The sequence below is a fragment of the Marmota monax genome, unplaced genomic scaffold, assembly GCF_021218885.2.
Source record: "Marmota monax isolate L192 unplaced genomic scaffold, Marmota_monax_Labrador192_F-V1.1 WCK01_AAM20220418_F8-fsc00041, whole genome shotgun sequence".
NCBI lineage: Eukaryota > Metazoa > Chordata > Mammalia > Rodentia > Sciuridae > Marmota > Marmota monax.
Window position 1 is genome coordinate 4,301,866 of NW_026695238.1, and position 24,195 is coordinate 4,326,060.

Sequence of the window (24,195 nt, forward strand, 5' to 3'; positions counted from 1 at the left end):
TAATGCACTTCTGCCTGTTTTCCTAATAGTCTGAAATAAGGAGGAGATCTGATTTATATTTTCTACAGAAGAGAAGAGAAATTGAAATGGTAAGTGCCAAAGAAATTAAAAGTCATTTCGGTTTTTCAATTCATTACTTCTGGAAAAAAATTCAAGCCCAACTTCATTACTAGTGTTCTGTTTTAGTGCTGATGATAATTGCAAAGGCAGTATCTTAAATTAGAATGTATAAGACCACATGTAATTAACCTGTACAGAAGGGCTGAGACTTCATATTAGACTATTAAATCAATCCCAGCAGAATCACTAATGCTGAGCAATTGATTTAAAAATACTGTATGGGCCGAGTAAAGAAGCTGGATGCTAATTACCATCAATGAGAATTTAGCACACTCCTCAGATGCAGTTAGGGTGGCAGACTTTTTCTTCAAGTCCTTAACCCACTCGAAGCTGAGAATTCAAATTAGTTCAGATTAAAAACTTAAAACAACCTGGGGTTTAAGGCAAGAGAGGATTTTTCTACAACTCTGTGAGTATGATGATCACAAGAGGATTTTTAAACAATCAGGTGCTGTGGCTATCAAAGACTTAGACTCTATGTACATTTAGGGACCCTGATGAATGGTCCCTGGAAGAGTCTGGTTGCAGTGTTTTCTCTTGTAGTGGGTATAAAACATTTCCTCGAACCCTTGCATGTGTGTACCACCCGTTTACATTGCTCTCTTCAATACTCATCTCTATTATTATTTCTTCTTCTTCTTTTTTAATCCTGTAACATCCATCTTCTTTATCCTTCTTCCTTTCCACTGAATTATTCAAGCAACCAGCAAATATCTACTGGCTATCCAATAAAAACAGTTATCCGAGCAGTGACATACATTTATTGAGTACTAGGGTGGAGATGCAAGCTGTCTAACAGAATTCAATTCCTGCTTCCCCTAGAACAATAGAATTATAACCAGACACATAGCAGAACAACATTTCCCAGACTGTCTTGCAGTGAGGTCTGACCAACTAGGTTCTCTCTGCGGCAGTGTGAAGTGATGTGTTCCATTCCAGGTGAGGACTTTAAATGAATGGACATGCATCCTCTGATTTTCTCTCCACTTCCTCCCTTTGCTGGTTAGATGCAGTTGATGACATGACCCTAGAACCATAATATAGAGTGAATCTGGGTACTTGCTATGGTTTGGATATGGTTTGAGGGTGTCCCCATAGGTTGATGTTTTGAAGGTTTCTTCTTCAGTGTAGCAATATTGAGGTGGCGGACCCTTTAAGAGGTGGGGCCTAGTGGGAGGTAATTAGGCCATTGGGTGCATAATGCTAATCTTGCAGAACGATTTAGTTCTTGAGAAAGCGGGTTGTTATATAGTGAGGCCACCCCACACATAGCCCCTTCTGCATATGGTTGGTTCCCTTCTTATTTTCCTGCTATGTTGTGACCTACCCAAGGAACCTTCATTACAGACTGAACAGATAGGCCTGACTGATTTTGGTCTTTTGGACTCTGAAACTGTGAGCTAAATAAATCTCTTTTCTTTATAAACATCCAGTCTCAGGCATTTTGTTATAGCAACAGAAAATTTGAATGACCATGTGGAAACAAGGCCAATGGCAATCAGGTTCACATTCCTGGATCTATCATGTGAATAAGAACTATTTTGTGAATACATTTTAGGGCTCACATCCTTTTAGCTGAACCTTACTAATGTTTATTTGCATTATTTTAATTAAGCTTCATAACAACACTATTAAGGGTAACATTATTATTTTTATTTTATAGGACAAGCAACAAATTTTACAGAAAGATTCAATAACTTGTCTGATGATATCCAAATAGTAAATGATGGACCTGGGATTGTTTAACCTGGCCCTGGGAAAATGATAAGAAATTTGAGATGTCTTTGAATCCCAGGAATCTATAGGTTATAGGAATCCATCTTCTTTATAACCAAGAGCATCTATGGAAACATGAGATACTGATTGGCTGTTATGTATTCTAATTTTGGTGTTGATAACATGCTTTTGTTAAATAGTTTGCAAAGCATGGTGATTAGTTCCCCACCTCTGTGACTATTACCATCTATGGTTCTCCAGAGGAAGGAAGTCCTGGATCTTGAAAAACCATTCTAGTTCTTTCAATGTGCCATGATGGTATTTGTAAAATGCTTCTGGGTAGTACCTATGGGAAAGGGTGGCATTGTCTGAGGAAGACACAAACCAAGACTGTTGCCTTCACATTGGGGAAATCACTTCTGATGGCAATGCAGCAGATTTAAAAACTTACCATAAAGTTTTTGGTGCTCTTTAAACTGAGAGGTGGGACAATTCCTCTCCACTTGAATCTTAGTGGCCTCAGTGACCCACTTATAACCATTAGAATGCCACAGAAGAGACACTGCATGACTTCTGACATCAGGTAGAAAGAGGTTGGGAAGTGTTCCTGTTTCTTGGAATACTCACTCTCAGGAATCCAGCTGACATTCACCATGCTGTGTGAAGTCCAATCTGCATGGAGAGGGCACCTGTGGGGCTTGCTTCAGGTAATGGCCCCAAGCCAGCTCCCAGCCAAAAGCCAGCATCATGCTGCATGAGTACACCATCTTGGACACTCGGCCCAGTCAAACTTTTGGATGACTGCAGCTCAGCTACCATCTGAATGCGATTGCCTGAGAGATCACAGGCTGATCCCTTCCCCAATTCATGAGAAAATTATGAACAAAAGAATTTAGCAGTTGTTTTAAGTGTTGGAGTAATTTGTTTTGCAGAACAGGTATATGAGATTGCTTTACTGCTTAGTCTTGTATCTGAGCCTTGATTTAGGATTTTATAGGGAGTGGCAGGGTTGTGTAGAGAGAACCAGCCTATGCTGCTTTGACTTGAGGTTACTTAGAACTGATTAAGTTAGGAAAATGTAAGGAGATTGGGGCCAAAGTTGCAGGTAATTTTAGTGTTATTTTGCCAAAAGTGTTTTGCACTGAGGTCTGTTAAGGTGGAGAGAATATAAAATTTCAACAAATGCCTGAAGTTGCCTCACTGGTTATTTTTTGTTTTTACCTAAATGTCTTCTTGTACTTTTTAAGGTAACTTTTCATAAATATTGGGAACTGGGAAAGCCCAGATGTTAATGGGTTAACTTTAGAGGCCACTGTTGCTTGTATTGTCAGTAAGAAAACCAGCTGTTTTAATAAGAGTCAAAATGCCTTGCAATTATTTGCAGTTGGTTAGGTCCACTTAAAGAATGTTGCATAGCAATGCCGTGTTAAAGAAAGACAGGAAGAAGAGAAGGAGAAAAATCCCTACGTTCTTTAATACAGCCTGACATTACTGTTTTTAAAACTTCCCGACTACGATTCCACTGAATTGTCCTCCATGAAGTTTGTGCCATATTTAGTTTATCATCCAGAAACCTTCCATGTAACTCATTATTTGGAGGAAGACAAAAGAGAATTCCATCTGAAGGCTTCAGTTAGCCTGGAGTTGCCAAAATGTTCAGGGTTTGAAGTTGTTTAGTTTCCTTCCTTCATTTTTCCGAAACTGATAACCCAAAGTAGGATTTAAGGATTCAAAGAGATTATCACCCAAACAGAATTTATGTTCATTTTTTTGTATAAACAACTCTACTACAGGAAATTAATGAAACCTGTTGAGCTTTAATATTCTATGGGCCAAACTTAATGTGTTGTAAGATTTATTTGGAATGGTTCTCATGTTGGTTATTACTGTGTTCTAACTGGCTGCTAAATTAGATAGCCTGTTCGTGTTTGGCTGATTTAACATGTCTGTTGGGGGAAGGGTCACTGGTCACTGCAGGTCTCATATCTGCACTTAGGAACATGAGTTATGATTTATAGGTTGTCTCAGATTGATTCATTAGTTTAGTTCTTTAAATTTCCAGGTTTCAGTGTGGTTTTAGGTTTTTCATACCAGTCTTTCCTGTGTATTAATGCATGGGGGCGTAATGTCAGCAAGGCATGTGGGAATGGGGCAGCGAAGGGGCAGTGAAGAGGGACATGGACATAGTGGTTTTTTGTTTTTGCTCCTGTGTTCCTCAGGGCAGCAGGGGGTACAGGTCACTTATCCTGGATGACAGGCAAATCTGGTTCGGTTTGCCCTCTAACCCTTTCAGGAATCTATAGGTGCTTCTTCTCTTTAATCTTTCACATTTTCTTCTCTTTTTCCCATCCTCCTGGGTTGGTCTAGCAGGTCTAAGAACAGACACTTAGATGTGTCTTGTGCAAATTATATTCTAGAGCCTTGGAGTTCTCAGCAAAAGACACAAGCTGCTCTCATGTTGGGCTCCACAAAGGAAGAGTCACTTAGGTGGTGGTGATGGTTACTATCCTGTCCAGGTGCAGATCTTACACGTTGGAGGAAGTCCTGAAGTCAGGTTTTTCCCAGCTTCCTGGACCCATATCTATACCTCCCTGAAATTCTACCCTTATTATTTGATCTTGACAACTGCCTTTAGCAAACCACGTTACCTGGGATTTCTTTTTACGGCTCTGGGTAGAGGTCACACCATGCTGAGAGTACCATATTTTTGGATTAGCTACAGGCTGTATTGTAAGTAGAAACCACACATGCCTGGTAGTACTGGACACTCTGAGACATTACCTGCTGTGGCCTGAAGCCGGGAGGACTGGGTCCCACAGGACTGGCATTGGCATACCACACCATCTTACCCACTGATCAAGATCTGCTTTAAAGAGTTTTTACTGGTTAATGAGTAAATTAGTTAATGAATGAATTAATTAGTTTCATATGTATAATGAGCCTGTTATGCCCTAGGGCATGGGTATAGAGTGGGTCAGCAAGGCAGGTGAGACCTTTTTCCTCAAGGATTTTAGAGTTAGAGCTGGGAGGTAGATACATCTAGCACAGAAGGAGGTCATGAGGGTCATGCACAGGGATCCATGGTCAAGATTCACAGAACTCTGAGGGAATTACATTTAACCTTCTGACTTAAAGGATAGTCGAAAGGAGCTGGGTGTGGTCAGTGGATATGATCTCAATGAGGAGCAATTGTCACTTTACAGCGTTTGGAGGGCAATTTATTACATCTCCTTGATGTATTGGCCAACTGAACCTTAGTCTCATGGGGCAGGGAGGGGTATAATGAATGTTATTACTCCATTTTCCATTGCTACAACAAAATATTGGTGGGTGAGTAATTTATAAAGAAAAGATGTATATAACTCACTATTTTGGAGGCTGGAAGTCCAAGATCACGTAGCCCTATCAGTTATGTCCCTCTGATGGTTGTATCACAGTATTAGTAGAACCTGCAAGAGCAATGACCAGATAAGACAGGAAGGCAGAGAGAGATTCCATGGTTGGACTCCCTCATTTGTAGCAAATTACTCTTGTGGGAATTGGTTTCCATGAGACTGATCTTAATGCCTTCCTAGGGCAGAGCCTCAGTGACCTAACTACCTCCCACTAGGCCCCGCCTCTTAGAGGCTCCACACCTCCCAACATCACCACCCCAGGGACCAAGCTTCTGACACATGAACCTTTGGGGACACACTCAAACCATATCCAAACCATGGTGACAGGCCTTGTTGTGTGTGGAAAGGTTTTCAGGTCCCATGGACTAGGGAAAGGGATTTATTTGGGGACTGAGGGCCCCTGATGATCAGCTTCTTTCACCTTCATAGGAAGGGTTAACCTCAGGAGAGTCTCCTGAGCATTCTTGAAGCACAGTCCAACCCTCTGCCACCTGATTTTTTCAGCTTGAAGGTTGTTTACAACTCTGTTGGAGGAAGGAGTGCAGAAATTTTGGGGCCAACTGATCTGTGCAGGACACTGGGTTACCAGGCAAAGGTGGGAGGGGGATTAGCCCATGCCATTCTGCCTCCCCAGATCCTGGTGGGAGGTGGACACCAGGGAAACAGCCTTCCTTGACTACACTGCTGGCTCAGGTCTCATTGGCACCGCTCTCTCCTCTTCCTCGGGGCCCATGCATAAGTGTGGAACAACCCAACTACCAAGGAGAAGCAGTGTCGCCTGTGCGCACACTTGTGCACGCGTGCACTCCCGTTAATCGGTGAGGGTAGAGTTCATGCACACTCCGCAAATTCTCCAGGTTCATTTTAAAAATCTTAAAACAATTCCTCAAAGCTTCCATTTATCTATTAGAAGGCCAATTTGTTTCAGAGTTGTTCTAAGTCAAGGTTATTTACATAGAATTTGCTGGAGGGAAGGGTATTGCTTATCCAAGAGAAATCCACTTTTGTATTTTTTTTTTTTTTGGTTCCTTCTCCAAAACTTTTGAGACAACTAATTCCGTCTTCCTGGAATCTGGCTCTGGGCTCTAGTGTCTCATGTCCCTAATTACAGTGGCCTCTAACCCATGGCTCACCCACATCCTTCACGACCATGGTTAAGCACGTTTTCACTTGTGAGCCTACCCATTGGGGACTCACAGGAAATGTTATTGTAAATAATATCAGATGAGATTCAGAGAGTTTCACCAATTGTAAATCAGTGCCTTGAGGTTTGGGGAGTATGCCTCCCTATCCTTTCTCTTGGAATTACGCAGTTGAGCCCTGTGGGTACAGTTCAGTGAGATCTCAAACTAGACATTTATTGAAAGTAATCCCCAACACAAATTGAAATTTTAAAACATCTCTGTTAGCAAAAAGAATAAAGTCTAGTTTTCCCTGCTCCAAAGAACAAAACACCATCCAGTTCTTCCCACCCCAAATTTGGGGAGGACCAAATGTTAAAACCCTAGGTTGGGGTCATGTCTTCTTGTCTTTGAATGTTCCTGGGATCTAAAAACCATGGATAACCTCTGTAGGATTTTTTGAACTCCTACTCTGTGCGAGGCACTGGGGATGTAGTGCTGTTCAGCATAGAACATCTTTTTTTGGGGAAACCAAGTATGCCTCCAGAAAGAGATAAAGGATTAATCATAGAATGAAATGACGAGGGCTAGTAGTCACACACACACACACACACACACACAGACTACAGAAAAGAGGAGGCAGAAGAGAAAATTCTCAGGTGGGGTGGAGGAGGTAGGTTTGGGGATTTTTTCTTTAAAGGACACACAGCAATGCTGGAGATATTTTGGTTGACAGAGCTAGAGGAATGGCACTTGCTACTGAAATCAGAGGCCAGAGGTGATGCTAAGCAGTCTGGGTGCAAAGGACAGATTCCTATGAGAAAAGACCTCTGGTCCAAATGTCAAGTATGTCAAGGTGGAGAAATAGTGATATAGGGTGGTATGTGAGCTGGGCTTAAAGATGACTGGAGTCTGCTACTAAGGAAGGCCATATCCACTGATAGCCATGCAGACCTGAGGGTCAAGACCAAGAAGAGATGAGGATCTGATTTGGAGCATCAGCTCCCAGTAATGTTGTTCTCGGGAGGCTTAGAATTGCTCCAGGTTGTTCCTATACCTGTCATGGTACAAGCCAGTGGTAGCTTGGCAGGAAAATGACATTTTCTCTTTTAGGTGGCAGTTCAAAAGGTGAATTAAGGAGTTTGTCCTTTGGGGCCTAAAGAGGGCAGGTGGCCAGTGTGTGTGTGGAAAAGACTAGGAAGATTCCTCTGTTAAATAAAAGCCATGGGAGGCCATTGTTTTAAATGACATACCTGCAGGAGACCCCAGCAGACTACGTGAAAATCAAGATGGAGTCACTTGCGCTTGAGTTCACACCACCAAGATGAAAGTAAGCGGTTTATCTAACCTTCCAGGAAACCAGAATGAGAGAGATATCTAACAAACTCCATGATAATCAAGTTCCCCCTCCGTCTGCTTTAATTCTTACACAAAAAAGTTAAGCTGAAGTAACCTGATATTAGCTAGTCATTTTTTTCTGTTATTCTGTCTCCCTATTCGTGCCTTATAAATACAGTAACTTTGAAAAGACCAATCTGCTTTTTGTTTCTAATTTCTTCAGCCATTTTCTGTCTATAAGACTAACCTCCTCTGCTTAGTTCATTGGAATACTTGTCCTGTCTTATGGAGTGAAGTGTTGCCTGATTATAGAATAAAAACTAAAGACCAATTAAGGTCTTTAAGTAAATTGTTATAATTTAATCTTTTGACACCTACTACAATAAGTGAATTAACTTGAACTGTGGTTTGCTATAGGTGGCTGGGCCAATGCATATGGATGAACACAAAGCACTAGGGATGTAGGTGCCGGCCACTCAGCTTGCTCCCCCAAAACTCTAGAATGGGAGGGGGCTAAGTTGTGTCATTGACTCTGCAAAATGTCTTTGGTTGCTGGCAGAAAAAAAACTTACTTACATGAAGTAAGACAACATCATCTGAATGAACCCTCCCAATAGCCTGTGCGGCTGGCCATAGCTACTGTACAATGCTGCAAAGAAGGTTAGACTCAGAAAAAGTGAGGGTGCTATGTGACCAGAGTGTCGTTGATTGGGAATGGAGAGGCCAGAGTCTTGGAGGGCTGGCTGAGCAAGGTCGAGCTTCTTGCTGGGATGGTGTGTGGTTCTGGATGAGCCCTGCCTTTTGCCCATTTGGCTGCTCCTAGTATCCATCCAGTGGGGATGTGCTATCATTGACCTATTCATTCCCTTATTTGGTCATTTTGGAAGCTTCCAGACTGTCAGCACCACAAACAACATTGTAGTGAGCATCTTTGTGTAGATGGACTTTTTGCTTCCTTTTAAAGACTTCTTTTGAGTGCATTTCCAACAGTGGGATTAATGTGTCAAAGGGTATGGAGATCAACTTCAAGAACCCTGATATGTATTATTAAATCGTTTCCCAGTACTCAATATGCATACGTGAGTGCAGCAGGTTAGCAAAATATTGCCAGAATGGAATATTATTTTATTTTGAAACTTCTTTTGTTGGTTTAATAAATACAAAATGATCTGAATACATGTATGAAATATGTCTGGCACCAGGCTTGGCTTGCTAGTTGTTTTTGTGAGTGTTTCCCTGCAGCTTATGATACCTATCCTTGGACATAGTCTACATATCTAACCTGACCTTTAGTACTATCAGCCTCTAGGAAAGACCTGGCCTTGGCTTGGCTCAGCTTACATAAACTCAGCCATTCATGACAACTTAGAGCATCTAGATTGAGCTTGTATGCAGCATAGTGGGTAAAGACTGCTGTATTCATCTTTTGGATCCTCAATGTATCAACTATGTGACCTTCAATAAATTACTTAATTTCTCTAAACCTGGGAATAATTGAGATAATGTATGTGAAGCAAGTAACACTGTGTGTCATGCAGTGTAACATTAGTCTTAATAATAGTGATCTATTTTAATAAGTCATATCAACCTTTGAGATAGGTTTATATTTTAATGAAGTAAAGCAACATCAACTGAATGAACCCTCATTGTATTTTAAAGAAGGGACATTGAGGTTCCACGAAGCTAAGTACTTTGCTCAATATGGGCAGCATCATGCAGTGTGAGTCCTGGTTTTTTGTCCTTGTGGCCTGGGTAAGTGGACTTACTAGTTAGTAAGAGTGTTCCGAAAAGCCATTTCTTTACCAGGACAACCAGCACTATCACCTATACATGGAAGTAGCTGCAAATCACACATTTACAGTCCTCTAAATGCAAAAGAATGAATCCCAAATCGTCCTTTATCAGGATTCCAAAAATGATGGCAGCCTTACAGGGCTGCCCAATCTGAGGATAGGAAGGGCAGGGGAAAAGTTAGAGCAGAGAGATGAATCCTAACCAATTGTGGTTCAAATGTCCTGCAACTGAAATGTACAAAAACCTATGAGCACATGAACCTATTGCTGTGGGCCCTGAAGCTGAAGCCTCGTTAGTGCGGTGGCCAGTTACTGACGAATAGTAGTTTATCAGAAATAAGATGGCTAGTTACTTCTGATGGCTTGTCCCTTTTCTCTGAATTAAAACTTTGTCATTAGCATAGTTTCAGTCTTGAGAGTTACTGCCAGGGTGGAATTGCGCTAATTAAGAGGGAAAGAAAAATATGTTGCTAGTCATTAATTTTTCTTGATTAGAGGGTGACCCAGTTTGAGGCTAAGCAGAGAGGACTGAGGTAGTAATTTGGCACTCTAGGGGGCTTGTGGGGATTTTTGTGAGCTTAAGAAGCAACAGCTGGACCCCGGGATTACTGTCTGATTTGAATTCGTAACTACTCATAGAAAGGCGTGTGCGAGACCTTCAGGGATGGTGGGCTCTTTTTTACAGAAAACAAAAGTAAGAAGAGGGTTGTGGGCACAGCACTAGAATCTGAATGCTACCAATGCTGTATTGTGTCCTGATGGATGGATGAAATATCCTTCTGCCTTAAAAGTGAAAATATTTTCTTGATTTGAGGCAAGATTTATGCCCAGAGCACAGACCTGGAGCCAGAAGACCTGAATGTGAGTTGTGATCCTGCCTTTGCCAGCCCTATATGACTTCAAAAGTTAATCTCCTTGAGCTCTCAGCCTGTTTCCACATGGTAAATGTCACTCATATTATAAACCTGGTTTGAGGAATCAGGAAGAGATAAGATATACTACTAATAAAGGGGTATCCAAATGTTATTATGGGGTCATTGAATTCTTAGAGCACTTATAAATTGGACTCCAGGCAGCATCTTGGGGAAGGACAGGGAAGGGAAGGGAGAAGGATGGGCTGGTGTCAATACTGTATGGACAATTAATTTCCCCCCTCCTGTTTATTTTAAAGCTTTTTGGAGGTATAACTGACAAAATTGTATATGTTCAAGATGTACAGCGTGATGTTTTAATATACATATACATTGTATAAGTTTCCACATGTAAGCTATTTGTATTTCTGTAATCAAGCTAATTAACATATGCATATACTTAAGACTTATGCTCTTAGGGAATTTCAAATATTCAATATAGTGTTATTAACTCTAGTCACCATGCTAGGCATTAGGTATCCAGACCTTATTCATCACATAGCTATGCTTTTATCCCCTCTAATGAACATCTCCCCTCCCCTGCAAGCCCTTGTAACCACCATTCTAGTCTGTCCCTGTGGATTTGACTTTCTTGGATTCCACATATAAGTGAGATCCGGTGGCATTAGTCTTCCTGTGTCAGGCTTACTTAATTTAGCATAAGGTCTCCCAGATTCATCCATATTGTTGTTGCAAATGGCAGGACTCTCCTGTTTTTAAAGGGTGAATAATATTCCATTACCTCTTCCTATCTCAATTTTTTTTTTTATCCGTGCATCTATTGACAAACATGCAGATTGTTTCCATGTCTTGACCATTGTGAAAAAGGCTGCAGTGGACATGGCAGTGTAGGTGATGTCTCTTCAACAAATGTTTGTTGTGCATTCCTTTTGATATATGCCCATTGGTGAGATTGCAGATCATAGGGTAGATCCATCTTTAATTTTGTGAAGAATTTTCATATTGTTTCCTTGGTGGCTGGACTGAGTTAGATTTCCACCAATACTGCACCAGCATTCCCTTTTCTCCACATCCTCGCCAACATTTGTTGTTTTTTTTTTGGCTTTTTCTTTTTCTTTTTCTTTCTTTCTTTTTTTTTTTGGGGGGGGGAGGGGTTTGGTGGTGGTACCAGGGATTGAACTCAGGGGCACTCGACCACTGAGTCACATTCCCAGCCCTATTTTGTATTTTATTTAGAGATGAGATCTCACTGAGTTGCTTAGCGTCTCGCTTTTGATGAGGCTGGATTTGAACTTGTGATCCTGCTGCCTCAGCCTCCTGAGCTGCTGGGATTACAGGAGTATGCACCTGGCTCTGGCTTTTTCGTGGTAGCTATTCTAGCAGGTGAATGGTGCTAACTCATCATGGTCCTGACTTACATTTCCCTGAGTATCCGTCTTCTCACACAGCTGGAGTTGGGGCATACGCAGGGGGATTCCTGCTGCTGGGAGCAGGCCGTGGCCAGTGTTCATAGAGCAGCCACAGGGCTGGGTCTGGGTTCTGGCACCTGAGAACCTGCAGTGGCTCTGGGGCCTGGGACAGTGGTGGTGGCTCTGATGTCTTCCAGGATTGATAAACTGAAATACCATATGCTTCACAATACAAAAAGAAAAATGACAACGTTGTTTGAGACCCTGCTGTGACTGGGAACCAACTTGACTGCTTATAGAGTAAAATAGAGCAAAGGAAGATTTGGTTTTGGGGATAGGGATCGATTTTGCCACTGTGGGTGTCTTCTGAATGGGGTCACAGTAATTTCCCAGCACCCCTCACCCATCCTCTCTCCTTCACATGGACCCTCTCTGTTCACAGCAGGAAAACTGGGGCAATGACAAGATCCTGTAGAAGGGAAGGGATGGGTAGCCCTGTCTAGACTCTCAGACCCACTGCTTCTCCAGGCACACTGGGAACTGTGTCCCCTCCCTGAGCCACTGAGTCACCACTGAGTCACCTCTATGAGGATAGCTGGAAGAGGAGTGAGGTCTCTGGGATCATTCTGAGCACTAGTAGCATGTGGGAATGGTTATTATCCCCATTTTCACCTTAAATCCGAGTATCTGTGGCTATCTGTCAGCTTCTAAGTTTCCTTCCAAGGGCAAAGCTGCATGAGTTACAAGATGTGGAGGACCCTTGGGGTGGCACACCTTCCTCTTTGATCTGCTGGGGCTCCCTTGGTCCCAGACACTGGGCACATTTGGGAGAGACGTAACTTTATAATTTTTATATGGCCCATGGCTGAGTTTAAAGAAGAGGTGGCAGCTTGTTAAATTTTTTATTTATGGTGTGATTTTTGGAATTCAGTGTTCACAAATACTGACAAGGTTGAATTTACAAAAGTGAAGCCCATTTTAATGCCGTCCTCTAGTTGGCTATAGACTTTTGGCTGTAGCAAATAGTATCCTGGGAGTGGCTTATCTTGGTAAGTATTTACCCAAATTGCATTATGACTCTAAATGCTCTGAATTCAATTTGACATTCACACATAGGTTTCAATTCAGTGTAATACAATTTTGTTTTCTGAGCTTATTCTTTTTAAAAAAAACTTTTAGAATTTTTTTTAGATGTTGATTGACCTTTATTTTATTCATTTATTTATATGTGGTTCTGAGAATTGAATCCAGTGCCTCATACATGCTAGGCAAGTGCTCTACCACTGAGCCACAACTCCAGCCCCCTGAGCTTATTCTTAATTAGTAATTAAATTCAAGTTTAATTTACATTGCCTAGTGATGGTTTTGACATCTTTAGCATTCTTTAACCTGTTAGTTTTGAAATTTGAAGTCGCTATCTCAAAATGCAAAAAAAGTAGTTTTTTTTTTTCTTAAAGACAATTTTTGAAGGGGAAAGGATTATCATGGTCATTTGCAGTTGGTATCAGATGGAACACAGGCCAGGGGTTGGAGCAGAAGCTGAGAGCATGAGAGCAGCCCCAAGACCCACAAGCACCTGCAGATACAAGTGGATCAACTCATTAATCCAAAGCCTCCATCCAGCATGCAGACATAGAAGTCTTCCTGGCACATTTTTTAAACTTGAGCTGCCCTTTGCAAAGGAGGTCTTGCTTTTATTTTATTTTTAAGAGAAAGGCTGAGTTTCTAAGAGGCATGGAAATGACAGATCACTTTAGAGAGATTCTATATGACATGAGAAAAAGACAATGTCATGCATTCAACTTTTTTTTTTTTTAAGCTTTCCGGAAATGTATAGAGAAGCTCAATCACAGAACAATCGATAGTTCTTACAGCTGATATTCTTTAAAGCAGGGAGTATTCAAAACCAGAAACCTGGGGCTGGGGATTTAGCTCAATGGTAGTGTTTGCCTAGCATGTGTGAGGCTTTGAGTTTGATCCCCAGCACTACAAAAGACAAAACAAAAACAAAACCACCACCACCACCAACAACAACAAATCCCCAAACAAAAAACCAAAAAAACAAAAAAAGGAAACCCCAGAAACCTGGAAAAAAATCATCACCCCGATTATTGATTTCCCAAAATATGAACCACAACAGTGTAACACAGGTGTTAGAGGAACAGCCATCCTTGAGTGGCAGGTAACAGGCTGTCCTAATTGTCCAAAGCCTCTTAGGGACCTTCAGAAAGTGGAGGACAATGCCACAGGCCTCCATAACCATGAGTTTTGAATTCATAGATCCAAACAACCACAGATGGAAAATACTCAGGAAAAAATTTCATTGTATTGAACTTTGCAGACTTTTAAAAAATTTGTCATTATTCCCTAAACAATGCAGTATAACAACTATTTACATAGAATTTACATTATATTAGGAATATAAGTAATCTAGAGATAACTTAAAGTATATGGGAGTATGGGCCTATGAGATATGCAAATCCTAAGCTATTTTATATAAAAGATATGAACCTCCGCGAATTTTGCTATATGCCAGGCATCCTGGAACCAATCCTGCCTGGATACTGAGGAATGATGATACATATTGGAACCTGGTTCCAAATATCTGTTTCATTGGTGACTCATATTCTCTGGCAGGCCTTGTAATTTAGCAGTAAAGAGCTCAGATCTGGGCTGGAATCCTGACTTCACTACTGAGGGGTCATATGTTATTGAACAAGTTACTTAATCTCTCTAAATATGTAAAATGGACATAACAACCCTGTATAGCTAGTAAGTGGTTGTAGGGGATTAAGTGAGCTAATGTGTGTTAAGTGCTCCAGGCTGTAGCTCTTGATTCCCTCCTAGTTTCAATCACTTGGAGTACAACCAGAGGACCTCTTATTTTGAAGGAAAAGGAAGTTATTCTCAAGAGAGACAGGATGTCAGCCTACCTTTGAGAACCTCATCCCTAACTTGGTGATGCTCATTCCTCTATCTTTCCTTTGGCAGAGCCTGGCGTCTCGTGACTCTTGTGACTCAAGGACAAGTTTGAGTATGCACTTTGTGTAGCATCTTGGCAATTGGATTTTTGCTCTGTGTCTCAGGCAAGTGGCCCAGCAGATAAGGACCCGTGAGACCAAATGGAAAGATGAAATATCCTGAGCCCAGAATGCACAGGGGAATTACCTCTTTCCTAGGCAGCTCTCCAAGGCAGAGGGTCTAATGTGGCTTAATGCAGGTGGCTCTTCTGCTCCAGAGCAGATGGAGAACACTCCTCTTAGCCTCACTGCGCTGTTTGTCTTGCCTTCCCCATTTTTGATGGAGGGATGCACTTCAAATCCCTAATGATGTTTTACAGATTAGGATATTTAAGGATATTTTAGGATTTACAGATTAGGATATTTAAGGATTTCATCACTTCTGCTGATGGAGATGTGATTTCCCCACCTGTAGCCTTTATGGTAGTTTTGTATCAATCCTGCCAACCCCCGGGGAAGAGGATGGTAGGGGCTTCTTCTGGCTTTGTATGCAGGAAGTGGAGGTACAGTGAGGATTTAAGGTGTGAGCAGCATTGAAAATAAGAATCAAATATTTAAAAACATTTAAAAATTATTTTAGAAGAAGGAAATAGATGATTATAGACATTGTTGAGTGCTGGTTTGATTTTTTTTCTGTGCTCTTTGTTCTTCACTCCCATTAGGTAAGTGGAGGCAAATATTTGGGGCCCTTTCTACTTTTTTCCTAATTTAATCTCATATATATATATATATATAATGTTTATATACATATACCATATGTTTATATATTATGTTTTATATATATTTTATATACATATTTTCAAAAGCAAGAAATGATCTCTCTGTATATGTTATATATTTATATATTGTATAATATATATTATATATATGTGTGTGTGTTTGTGTGTGTGTGTGTGTGCATATTTTCTTTTTCAAAAGCAAGAAATAATGACTTGCATTATGGGTCAATGGTATAATTCTCCTCTGTTGTCAAAAGCAAGCCATGGGTCCAGAGTGGGGCATGATCATATTGTGTGTGTGTGTGTGTGTGTGTGTGTGTGCGCGCGCGCGCGTTCTACGTATATGTCTTTCCTTCCCCTGCAAAATGGGTCAAAAGAAGAGTTCTAAACCCAGGTTCTATTATTGTAAGCATCAAGAAGGGCAAAGTGTATGAAAGATCAAATGAAAGTTTTTTATTGCTCTTTCTTTTCCACCTCTCTCTGGAAGCCCCCAATTTCCAAGTCTCGCTCTGGGGGATGGTGAATCCCAGCTGTCTCCGTCCTAGTCCACATAATAACAAACTAAAGGGAAAGGGCAAATAAAGGGTTAGGACAACAGGAGCTGCTGTGAAGGGTTCATGTCACTCTGCCGCCCATACCTCATTCCTCTAGTCCCCTGGGGTTTTTCTTGTGGCCTGGGCAGTGGGGAATATAGGATGCATGGCACTTGAAACCTTTATGTTAAAAACCTTCACTTTGTCCGTTGAAAGTGGGAAATGATTTCAAAAGAAATCACATTTCTTTTTTCTTGGTCAGGATCACACTGGAGAGACTGCAACCTTTCCTTGAGAATTTCAGTGTGAATGGGTCTTGTCCAATTTCACTTTTCAGAGAAGGAATGAGAGGCTCAGGGAGATTAAATGTCTTCCTTCATGACCCACAGTGCCCACCTTATGTTAAATCTGGTTTTGAGGGAGTGGAGATACAGTGCAGATCCAAAGTGTGAGCTTCAGACCTGGAACCAGACTCCTTGACAAGGAGGAGATTGCCATTGTTCCATTCACACATCATCTTGTGTATGGGAAAAGTCTTTAATAATCAAATTTTAGGGCTGGGGTTGTGGTTCAGTGTAGAGCACTTGCCTTGCATATGTGAGGCACTGGGTTCGATCCTCAGCACCACAGAAAAATAAATAAACAAAATAAAGATATTGTGCCCATGTATAACTAAAAAATATTAAAAAAAATAATCAAATTTCAGCATACCTTACTAAATTTTTATTACCTACTTAGTGGAGAAGATCAGTACAGTGTGACAGAAAAAGTTCTGGGGCTGGAAATGGGATGGTGAGGGATCAGGAGGCCTGGTCTTGTTCCAAATGTGTGAAGAAGCACTTCTCTCTTTTGGTGCTCTAAATCCTCATTTGTGTCATAAAGTTTGGTCTGGATAATTTCTGAAGTATATAACTGAAGTTATGGAATTTTATAATTGTGTCAATAGTATTTGTTAGTATAGGGTCTTGATTTAACATCTGAGCAGCCATCTTAAATGTTAACCGCCATCTTATAAGTTTTGCTTTCCTGTGCTTCCTCTTATGGAACTCCCCCCACCCCTATTAGTGACCTACCCCATGGTACCATAACCCTAAGCCAATCTCAGAAGGACATGATCCCTTGACTCTGGAAAGCCCCATGGTACCATTGACCTAAGCCAATCCCATGCTATTCCCCACCCGCCTAGCTCTGATGCAAGCCTATCCCCTAGTGCCACATTTACAACTCCAAGCCCCTACCCCACAAAAGCTGAACACCCAGATTATATCTCAGGCACCGCTCTCCACTCTATAGAGGGGTGGACTTTATTTGTCAGCTTTGACAAATAAACCTTTGTGTGGATCTCTGCCTGGTCTCTGTCCTTCACTTCTCTCTCGCCTGTCTCTCGCTTTCTCACTTTCCTTTTGGGACATAGTTTCTGCAGCGTGTGAAAGTGGTTTAAACAACGTAGAGCTGTAATTCTCTCATAGGAAAGGTGGAGCTGATTTGGTGGCTCTGCTCTTTGAGGTCATCAGGGGTCCAAGCTCCTTCTGCGTTCTGCTCTGCCATCTTTAGAGTATTCCCTCAACTTCACAGTCCAAGATAGCTGGTCACTATGTCCATGTGATTAGTAGAAGAGTGAAGGAAGGAGAAGAAAGGGGGGAGAGAGAGGAGGAGGAGGGAGAGAGACCCCTTTCCCTTTAGAAGCTTGGCTCAAAAGTTGCATTTATCACTTCTGCTCAAGCCCTGGTGGCCAGAACTTACTGCAGTGGCCATACCTAAATGCAAAGGGGCTGTGAAATGTAACTGTATTCCTACCAGCCATCTGCCTGACTCCAAGTTCTAATCCTACAGTGAAGATATTGGGACAACTATCCGTCATTGTCAGGCAAATCATGCTTGAGAAAATATAGAACACATAATGACCTATTGCGTCTTCCAGGGCTTAGTGAGGTGGGAGATGCCATGACTAAAGCCCAACTTAGAGAATAATGGAGGGTCTTGGAGAAATTGCTACCGAAACTTTACTATTCAAGTAAACGAGGAATGGTGGTTAATTCTTTTTGGGAATCTGCCCAGTTCCTGATGTTGCCCTTTCTCTCTGGGCTTTACTTCCTTTTCTCTAGCAAGGCCAGTGAAGTAGCCGTGTTTGTCCCTTGACCCCTCAGTGGCTGCAGAGCCATCACATCCTCTCCACTGGGCATTTGGAGCTGGGACTGTGGGAGTCAAACCCTTAAACGTGGGCATTCTAAACTCAGAAGTGGTGGGGAGCCTATCTTTTGTCACAAGAATGGGAAATGAGAGAATGTCTGTCCTCAGAGAAGAAGAAAGCAGGTGTTCTGAGAGAGTAGCCCCCACACATTAAAGGGCCTGAAAAGAAACGGTTGGACCGGGGTGGGGTGAGGGTGCTTGGTTCCTGATGTCTCTGCTGCCCACAACTCAGTTTCTCACAGGGCTTAGATGACTTCATTCCTATTAAATTTATTAAAACTCTCTTGGATATATGTGTATATAGGGAGAGCTTATTTTTTTAAAAATAATTCCTCATCTGACAAGTAGAGTGTTTTTTTAAAGCAAATCTTAAAATCTTATGTACCATCTTAACAGCTAATGGCTTGCAAATTTCAATTTTCTGCTTGTCATCAAAAGTGACAACTCAGAGGAGACTATAGCAATTGATTCACCTAGCTAAACTTATCCAAAATGGGGAAGCTAAATAGGTCAGTCAATGGAGACTAAAACCACAGTGTCTTTTTCCAAATAAAACAGCAAGAAATCCACACAGGAAGGGCTGAAATGTAGCATGGTTTTTTGGAAGGAATATGGAAAACAGCTCATCTTTATTCTTAAACATCTCCCTCCAACTTAAATGAACATGTGAATTTGAAGATCATGTTAGTATTAGAGGTTGGAGCTCACTATACATTTATAAGTTGACTTCAAAGGAGAAAGTGGATAGGTAAGTCATCAAGTTGCTTAAATAAAACTTTAAGAGTGGAGATTCTAGTGAGAAAGAGTCCATGCTGTGAATTACTCTATACAAAACATGAAACCCACAAAAAGAAATGTGTTAGAGTGGGACTTTGATTAACTGGGACCTAACTCATAAACGCTTTTCATTATTATTATCCTTAAACCCATTTAAATCAGGGATGAAATAAAACAAAGCACATCCTAGGTATTGTCTTAGCTTTAGATCTTTAAAAAAAAAAATTTTTTTTTGGATCTCTGATACTTATCCAGAACCACAAAATGGGCCTAATAGTTGGGTTTTAGAGCTGTCAGAATTAAGGCCACCTAGTGCAATGGTTTTCAACCTTGGCTGCATATTATAATCATCTGGAGAGACTGTTAAGATCCGTATGTCTGGGTGATACCAACTGAAGCAGAATCTCTGGGGATAGGACCTGGGCATCCAACCTTGACTAGACAGGTAATTCCAATGTCTAGTCAAGGTTGAAAGCTGGGGATATTCTACAGCTGTCCCAAGAAGTAAAGTGACTGACTCAGATTGCCATCTGGGAACAGAACCAGGACTTTAATCTAGGACTTTCCAAACCAGTTTGGTTCTTCCTTTTATGGTACTCAGGCTTGTATATGCATAGGACCAGCATGTGCCACCCTACATTGACCATTAAATGCCCTTGATATCTAAATTTGATGTGCTTCTTAGTCATCAGGAGATCTTTTTTCTTTTCTTTTCTTTTTTTTTTTTTTTAACTGAGCAAGTCATTTACATTTTTTTTTTTTTTTGGTAATTGTAGATGGACAGCATGCCTTTATTTTTAATATGGTGCTAAGGATCGAACCCAGTGCCTTACACATGCTAAGTAAATGCTCTGCCACTGAGCTACAGCCCCACTCCCACCCCCACCAGGAGATCTTATTAAGGCAGCTTCTGATTAATAGCTACTGGTGGTCTGAGCACCACACTTTGAGCATCACTGTTCTAATCTTTATTGGACTCTGCCTTCCTCACAGCACACTGCCTGCTACCCAGGTGGTAGACTTGGATTCTGCTCATCTTCAGTCAAGGACTGTTTGTCAATTGCTGTTCGTGGAGGAATATCCTTGTTGCTCCAAAAGTTATTATGTTCACTCAGAAGCTAAAATTCATCACAGATGAACTGTCCTTTTAGCCCAGGATTCTCCACCCATGTGCTGAATAGCGGCATGCAGTTGTATCATTCCTGAGTGGCTTTTAAAAAAAAGCTTATCCCTGAGAGAGTGAAAGATGTGCTTCATAATGGGCAACACCAAGGAGGTTAAAGTTCACTGACAAGGACTATTCGTTAGGCAGGATGCGTGTCTGGGCTCCGCTTATCAGCCTCCACATGTGGCCAGAGATGGAAAAACAGACTGGCGCAGAATGAAGCCCGGGCACCTGAGGAAATCCAGGCCTAATCCCTTCCCATAAAACAAAGTGGAAGATAAGTAAAAACGGTTGAAATCTAAAAGCAGATGGCTGAGTTCCTCCACGCTGGGCTGTAAAGGGGGACCTTTGTGATGGAGTATTTATGGATTTAGGGAAATCTGACAAGGTGTTGCTATAAATGCCAAGAAATACACAGAAAGGTGATTTTGTTATTGGAACACATCTCATGATGACTGCAGTTAAGATGAGAGAGATGGCGACTCTGTGTGTGTGTGTGTGTTTGTGTGTGTGTGTGGGTGTTTGCATGTGTGTTCAATGAGATTTTTTTTTGTGCATTAGTTGTGCTCACACTGCCGTGAGCAACACTACTTGGTGGCTGGGGAGAAAGGGCCAAGGGAGATCCCTGTAAGTGCTTTGGCAGGGACAAAGTGACCATTTGGTCACAGAGGGGCTCAATATGTGGGCCTGGGTATGGGGGCTGGAGAGTTTGGGCTCATAGCTGCTCCAAACAAAGCTGCTGGTGGAAGCAGGTGTCAGTTTGTCTGGTCACTCCTGCACCAGGTGGCTCTATCACTTTATGAGGCAATTGACTGCATGGTGATCTGAGAGCTACGCCAACTTTTCTGTATAACTATTGAGCCGTGGGTATTGATTATTCCTGATCTCCCTCTATGCATGTTCCTAGTCTGACCCATAGAATACCCTTGATAGATAACAAGAATTCCTTAACATACAAAGGAGTAGATAACTGGACTTTTGAAAGTTATTCTCTCTGGGAAAAAAAAAAGAGCCATGTGGACTATTTAGAAATCCAGTTTTAAAATCCAAAGAGCCCTTTCTAATTGCAGTCTTGAATTAGTCCTGTGGAACTGCATTTGGGGGCAGGGGTGGCCCTTTTGTCTTTAATTCTGAGGAACACGTGCTCTCTATTTCCAAGTGGGTGAATCAAGCAGGAAGATTGTCAGTTGTAGTTTAAACTGAATGGATCCATTGGATTTTCCTGGAGCTTGTCGGAATTCTATTTCTGGGAAGCTGCATTGTGATAGAGACAAGAAGAGGGAGAGAGGAATCAGAATGAGAAACATTGCAAAGGGCAACAGATGTCTGCAGTTGTCGGGCAAACAAGGTCGAGCCTGGAGAAATGGCTTTGGATGTGAACAGTAAACAAACAAGAAGGAGCCAGTGGCCCTGGAGCCCCTCTGTGGGACTGTTTCACCTCTGCCTGGTCTGAGCCTTCCAAAAGCCACTGTGAGCTGCCCACATGCTTGGGAGGGAGTCCCCACTGTGCCCTCCTACTGGAGAAAGTGGGAAGGGTCTCCTACATCCCACCTGATTCCCCACCATGTTCTCCTCCTCCCAGAACTTGTAGGTGCATTTGGGTCCAGGAGCAGGATGAGCTGTGCTATCTAGGGGTCCCCCCAGCCTGTCTTTCTTGGCTTTTATTGTGGAAATTTACAGTTTGCCCCAACCAAATCACAGGAGCCAGCTGAATGAAACCATCTGTGTCTTTCCATGTTGGCCAGTGGGTCTCAGCATGTTTTCCCTGGACCAGCAGCATCAGCACCACCTGAGAACTTCTAGAAATGCCAATTCTTAGGCCTCACCCCAGATCTACTAAGCCAAGAACTGTGAGGGTGGGGACAGCCCCTTGGGATTTAACAGGCCTTCGGAAAATTCCTGCTGAGGGTTGAGAACCACCAATGCAGACTTGCACTGCACCAGAGGAGATCATCTAGGGACAGAGTTGGATTTCCTGGTGGGAATTTGGGAGTACGGCAACAGGTCAGTGGAGGAAGTAAAATTTAGGGGTCCCCTTCTGGAACGACTTCCTATTTTTTCCATATGTTAGACCCACCCTGTGACCATCGTTAGTGGGGTTGGCCTTGGATAATGATGTTGCTGCGGACAAGAGGGTTATTGTATCATTGAGAGAGTCTCCCAATGACAGATTGGACAATGTCCACCCTACTGCCAATGTCCCTTTTCTCTCCCTCCTCCTTATTCTACAACATACTTTGGATATGTCCTCTCTGAACACTGTCACAGGTCCTCCAATGCACAAATGTACATATACCACATATGCATATACCATATATGGAATGTATATGTATCTCTTACACATTCTTCACACACACTTACACCACCCTCTTTCACACACACACTCACACATACAGAGTATCATAGATACAGAGGGCGTCTTAAACACTTTAACTTTCTCTTCTCTTGGGAGATGACCCCTAGAGAGGCAGGCAGAGTTTCTTTAATGGAAAACTGTTAAATATTGCTTTCAGAGCTGCTTTCTACATGTGTTGGCTGTAGCATTGTTGCAGATCCAATAGTGCATGTGTCTACTTTTTAACTCATCCTTGCCCTCCATCTTGGAATCAGCCACACTCTGTTAATCATTCCCCTGACCCACAACTTGCTGCCAGAATGCTGATGGGTGATTTAACATGGCATATTTATTACAGTCTTTGGCTTGGACCGTCTTGCCCACAGTAATCTCTCCCTCCTTGGGGTCTGAGCTTTAGCTTTTTGGTTGTAAAGGCTAAACTTCTCTTGGATTGCCTACACTTTCTGGGTCTTGTAAATGTAAAACTGGAGGAGGCTGACTAGAACCTCTCCATTTTCTCTCCTTCTTCCTAGAAGAACAAAATTTGATCCTGACCATTCTGGAATGATCCACCATGATAACTAAGGGTCAGCTGTTAAAAGCTAAGAAGACTCTTTTGAGTTGGGCTCTCAAGATGAAGCTGAGAAGAAGCCACACTGTATTTCTTTTGGATAGTGCTGGGGAAAGATTTAAGTTACTAGGAACTTCAAAGGTCCTCTTTATTGTAATCACCTTTTGCAATTTGTCCTAACTTTTAAATAAAGGATTTCCCAAATACCTGCCCAGCCTGGTGTAGAGGATTTTGACGAGTGAAGAGACAGAATGTGAGGGAGGCTTCCCAGACCTCTTCCCTGGTGATTTCAGTGGGAAGGGAGCATCCTAACTGCTGAGTCGCTTACAGTTTTTTGACCTCTTAAAAAATGGCCCACTGATTCCCGAGGGGAGCAGGAGAAAGACCACTGAAAGGGAAGAGTGCTCCTGGGTGGGGAACTCTAGAGAAGTTGTCAAGGTGATCTGAGTGTCCTGAACATCTTGGTACTTAAGGGGACAATTGCATGGGAATCCAGGCAGAACCGAAGATTCAGGAAAATTCTTTTTTTTTTTTTCAGGAAAATTCTTAAAAAGAGCAGGAATGGAGGTGGTACCCAGTGCCCTGAAGTTGACTTCGGAGAACATAAGACTTTGTGACCTTGGCTGTATGTTCTGCCATTTCAAGGCCCTGCTTTTTCTTGGTTTGCTCATTTTAACCAAGATTTCTCTACCTACTTATTTTCCCCAGTGTTTCCTCTGATTAGCTTCATTTACCCCACCAGATCTGCCTTTCCTCTTCACCTATCCTTCTCTGTTCCCTGAGAGGTTGAACCATGTAAAACAAGACTATTAGAAACTGTTATGGCTTGGATGTGAGGTGTCCCCCAAAAGCTCACGTGTGAGACAATGCAAGGTTTGGAGGAGAAATGATTGGTTATAGCCTTAACCTAATCAATGAATTAATCCCTGGTGGGATTAATTTAGTGGTAATTGGAGACAGGTGGAGTGTGGCTGGAGGAAGTAGTCATGGGGGGCGTGGCTTTGAGGCATATATTTGAATCTGGCAAGCGGAGTCTCTGTCTCTGCATCCTGATCTCCATGTGAGCTGCTTCCCTCTGCCACACTCTTCATCATGGGGTTCTGCCTCACGATGAACCCTGA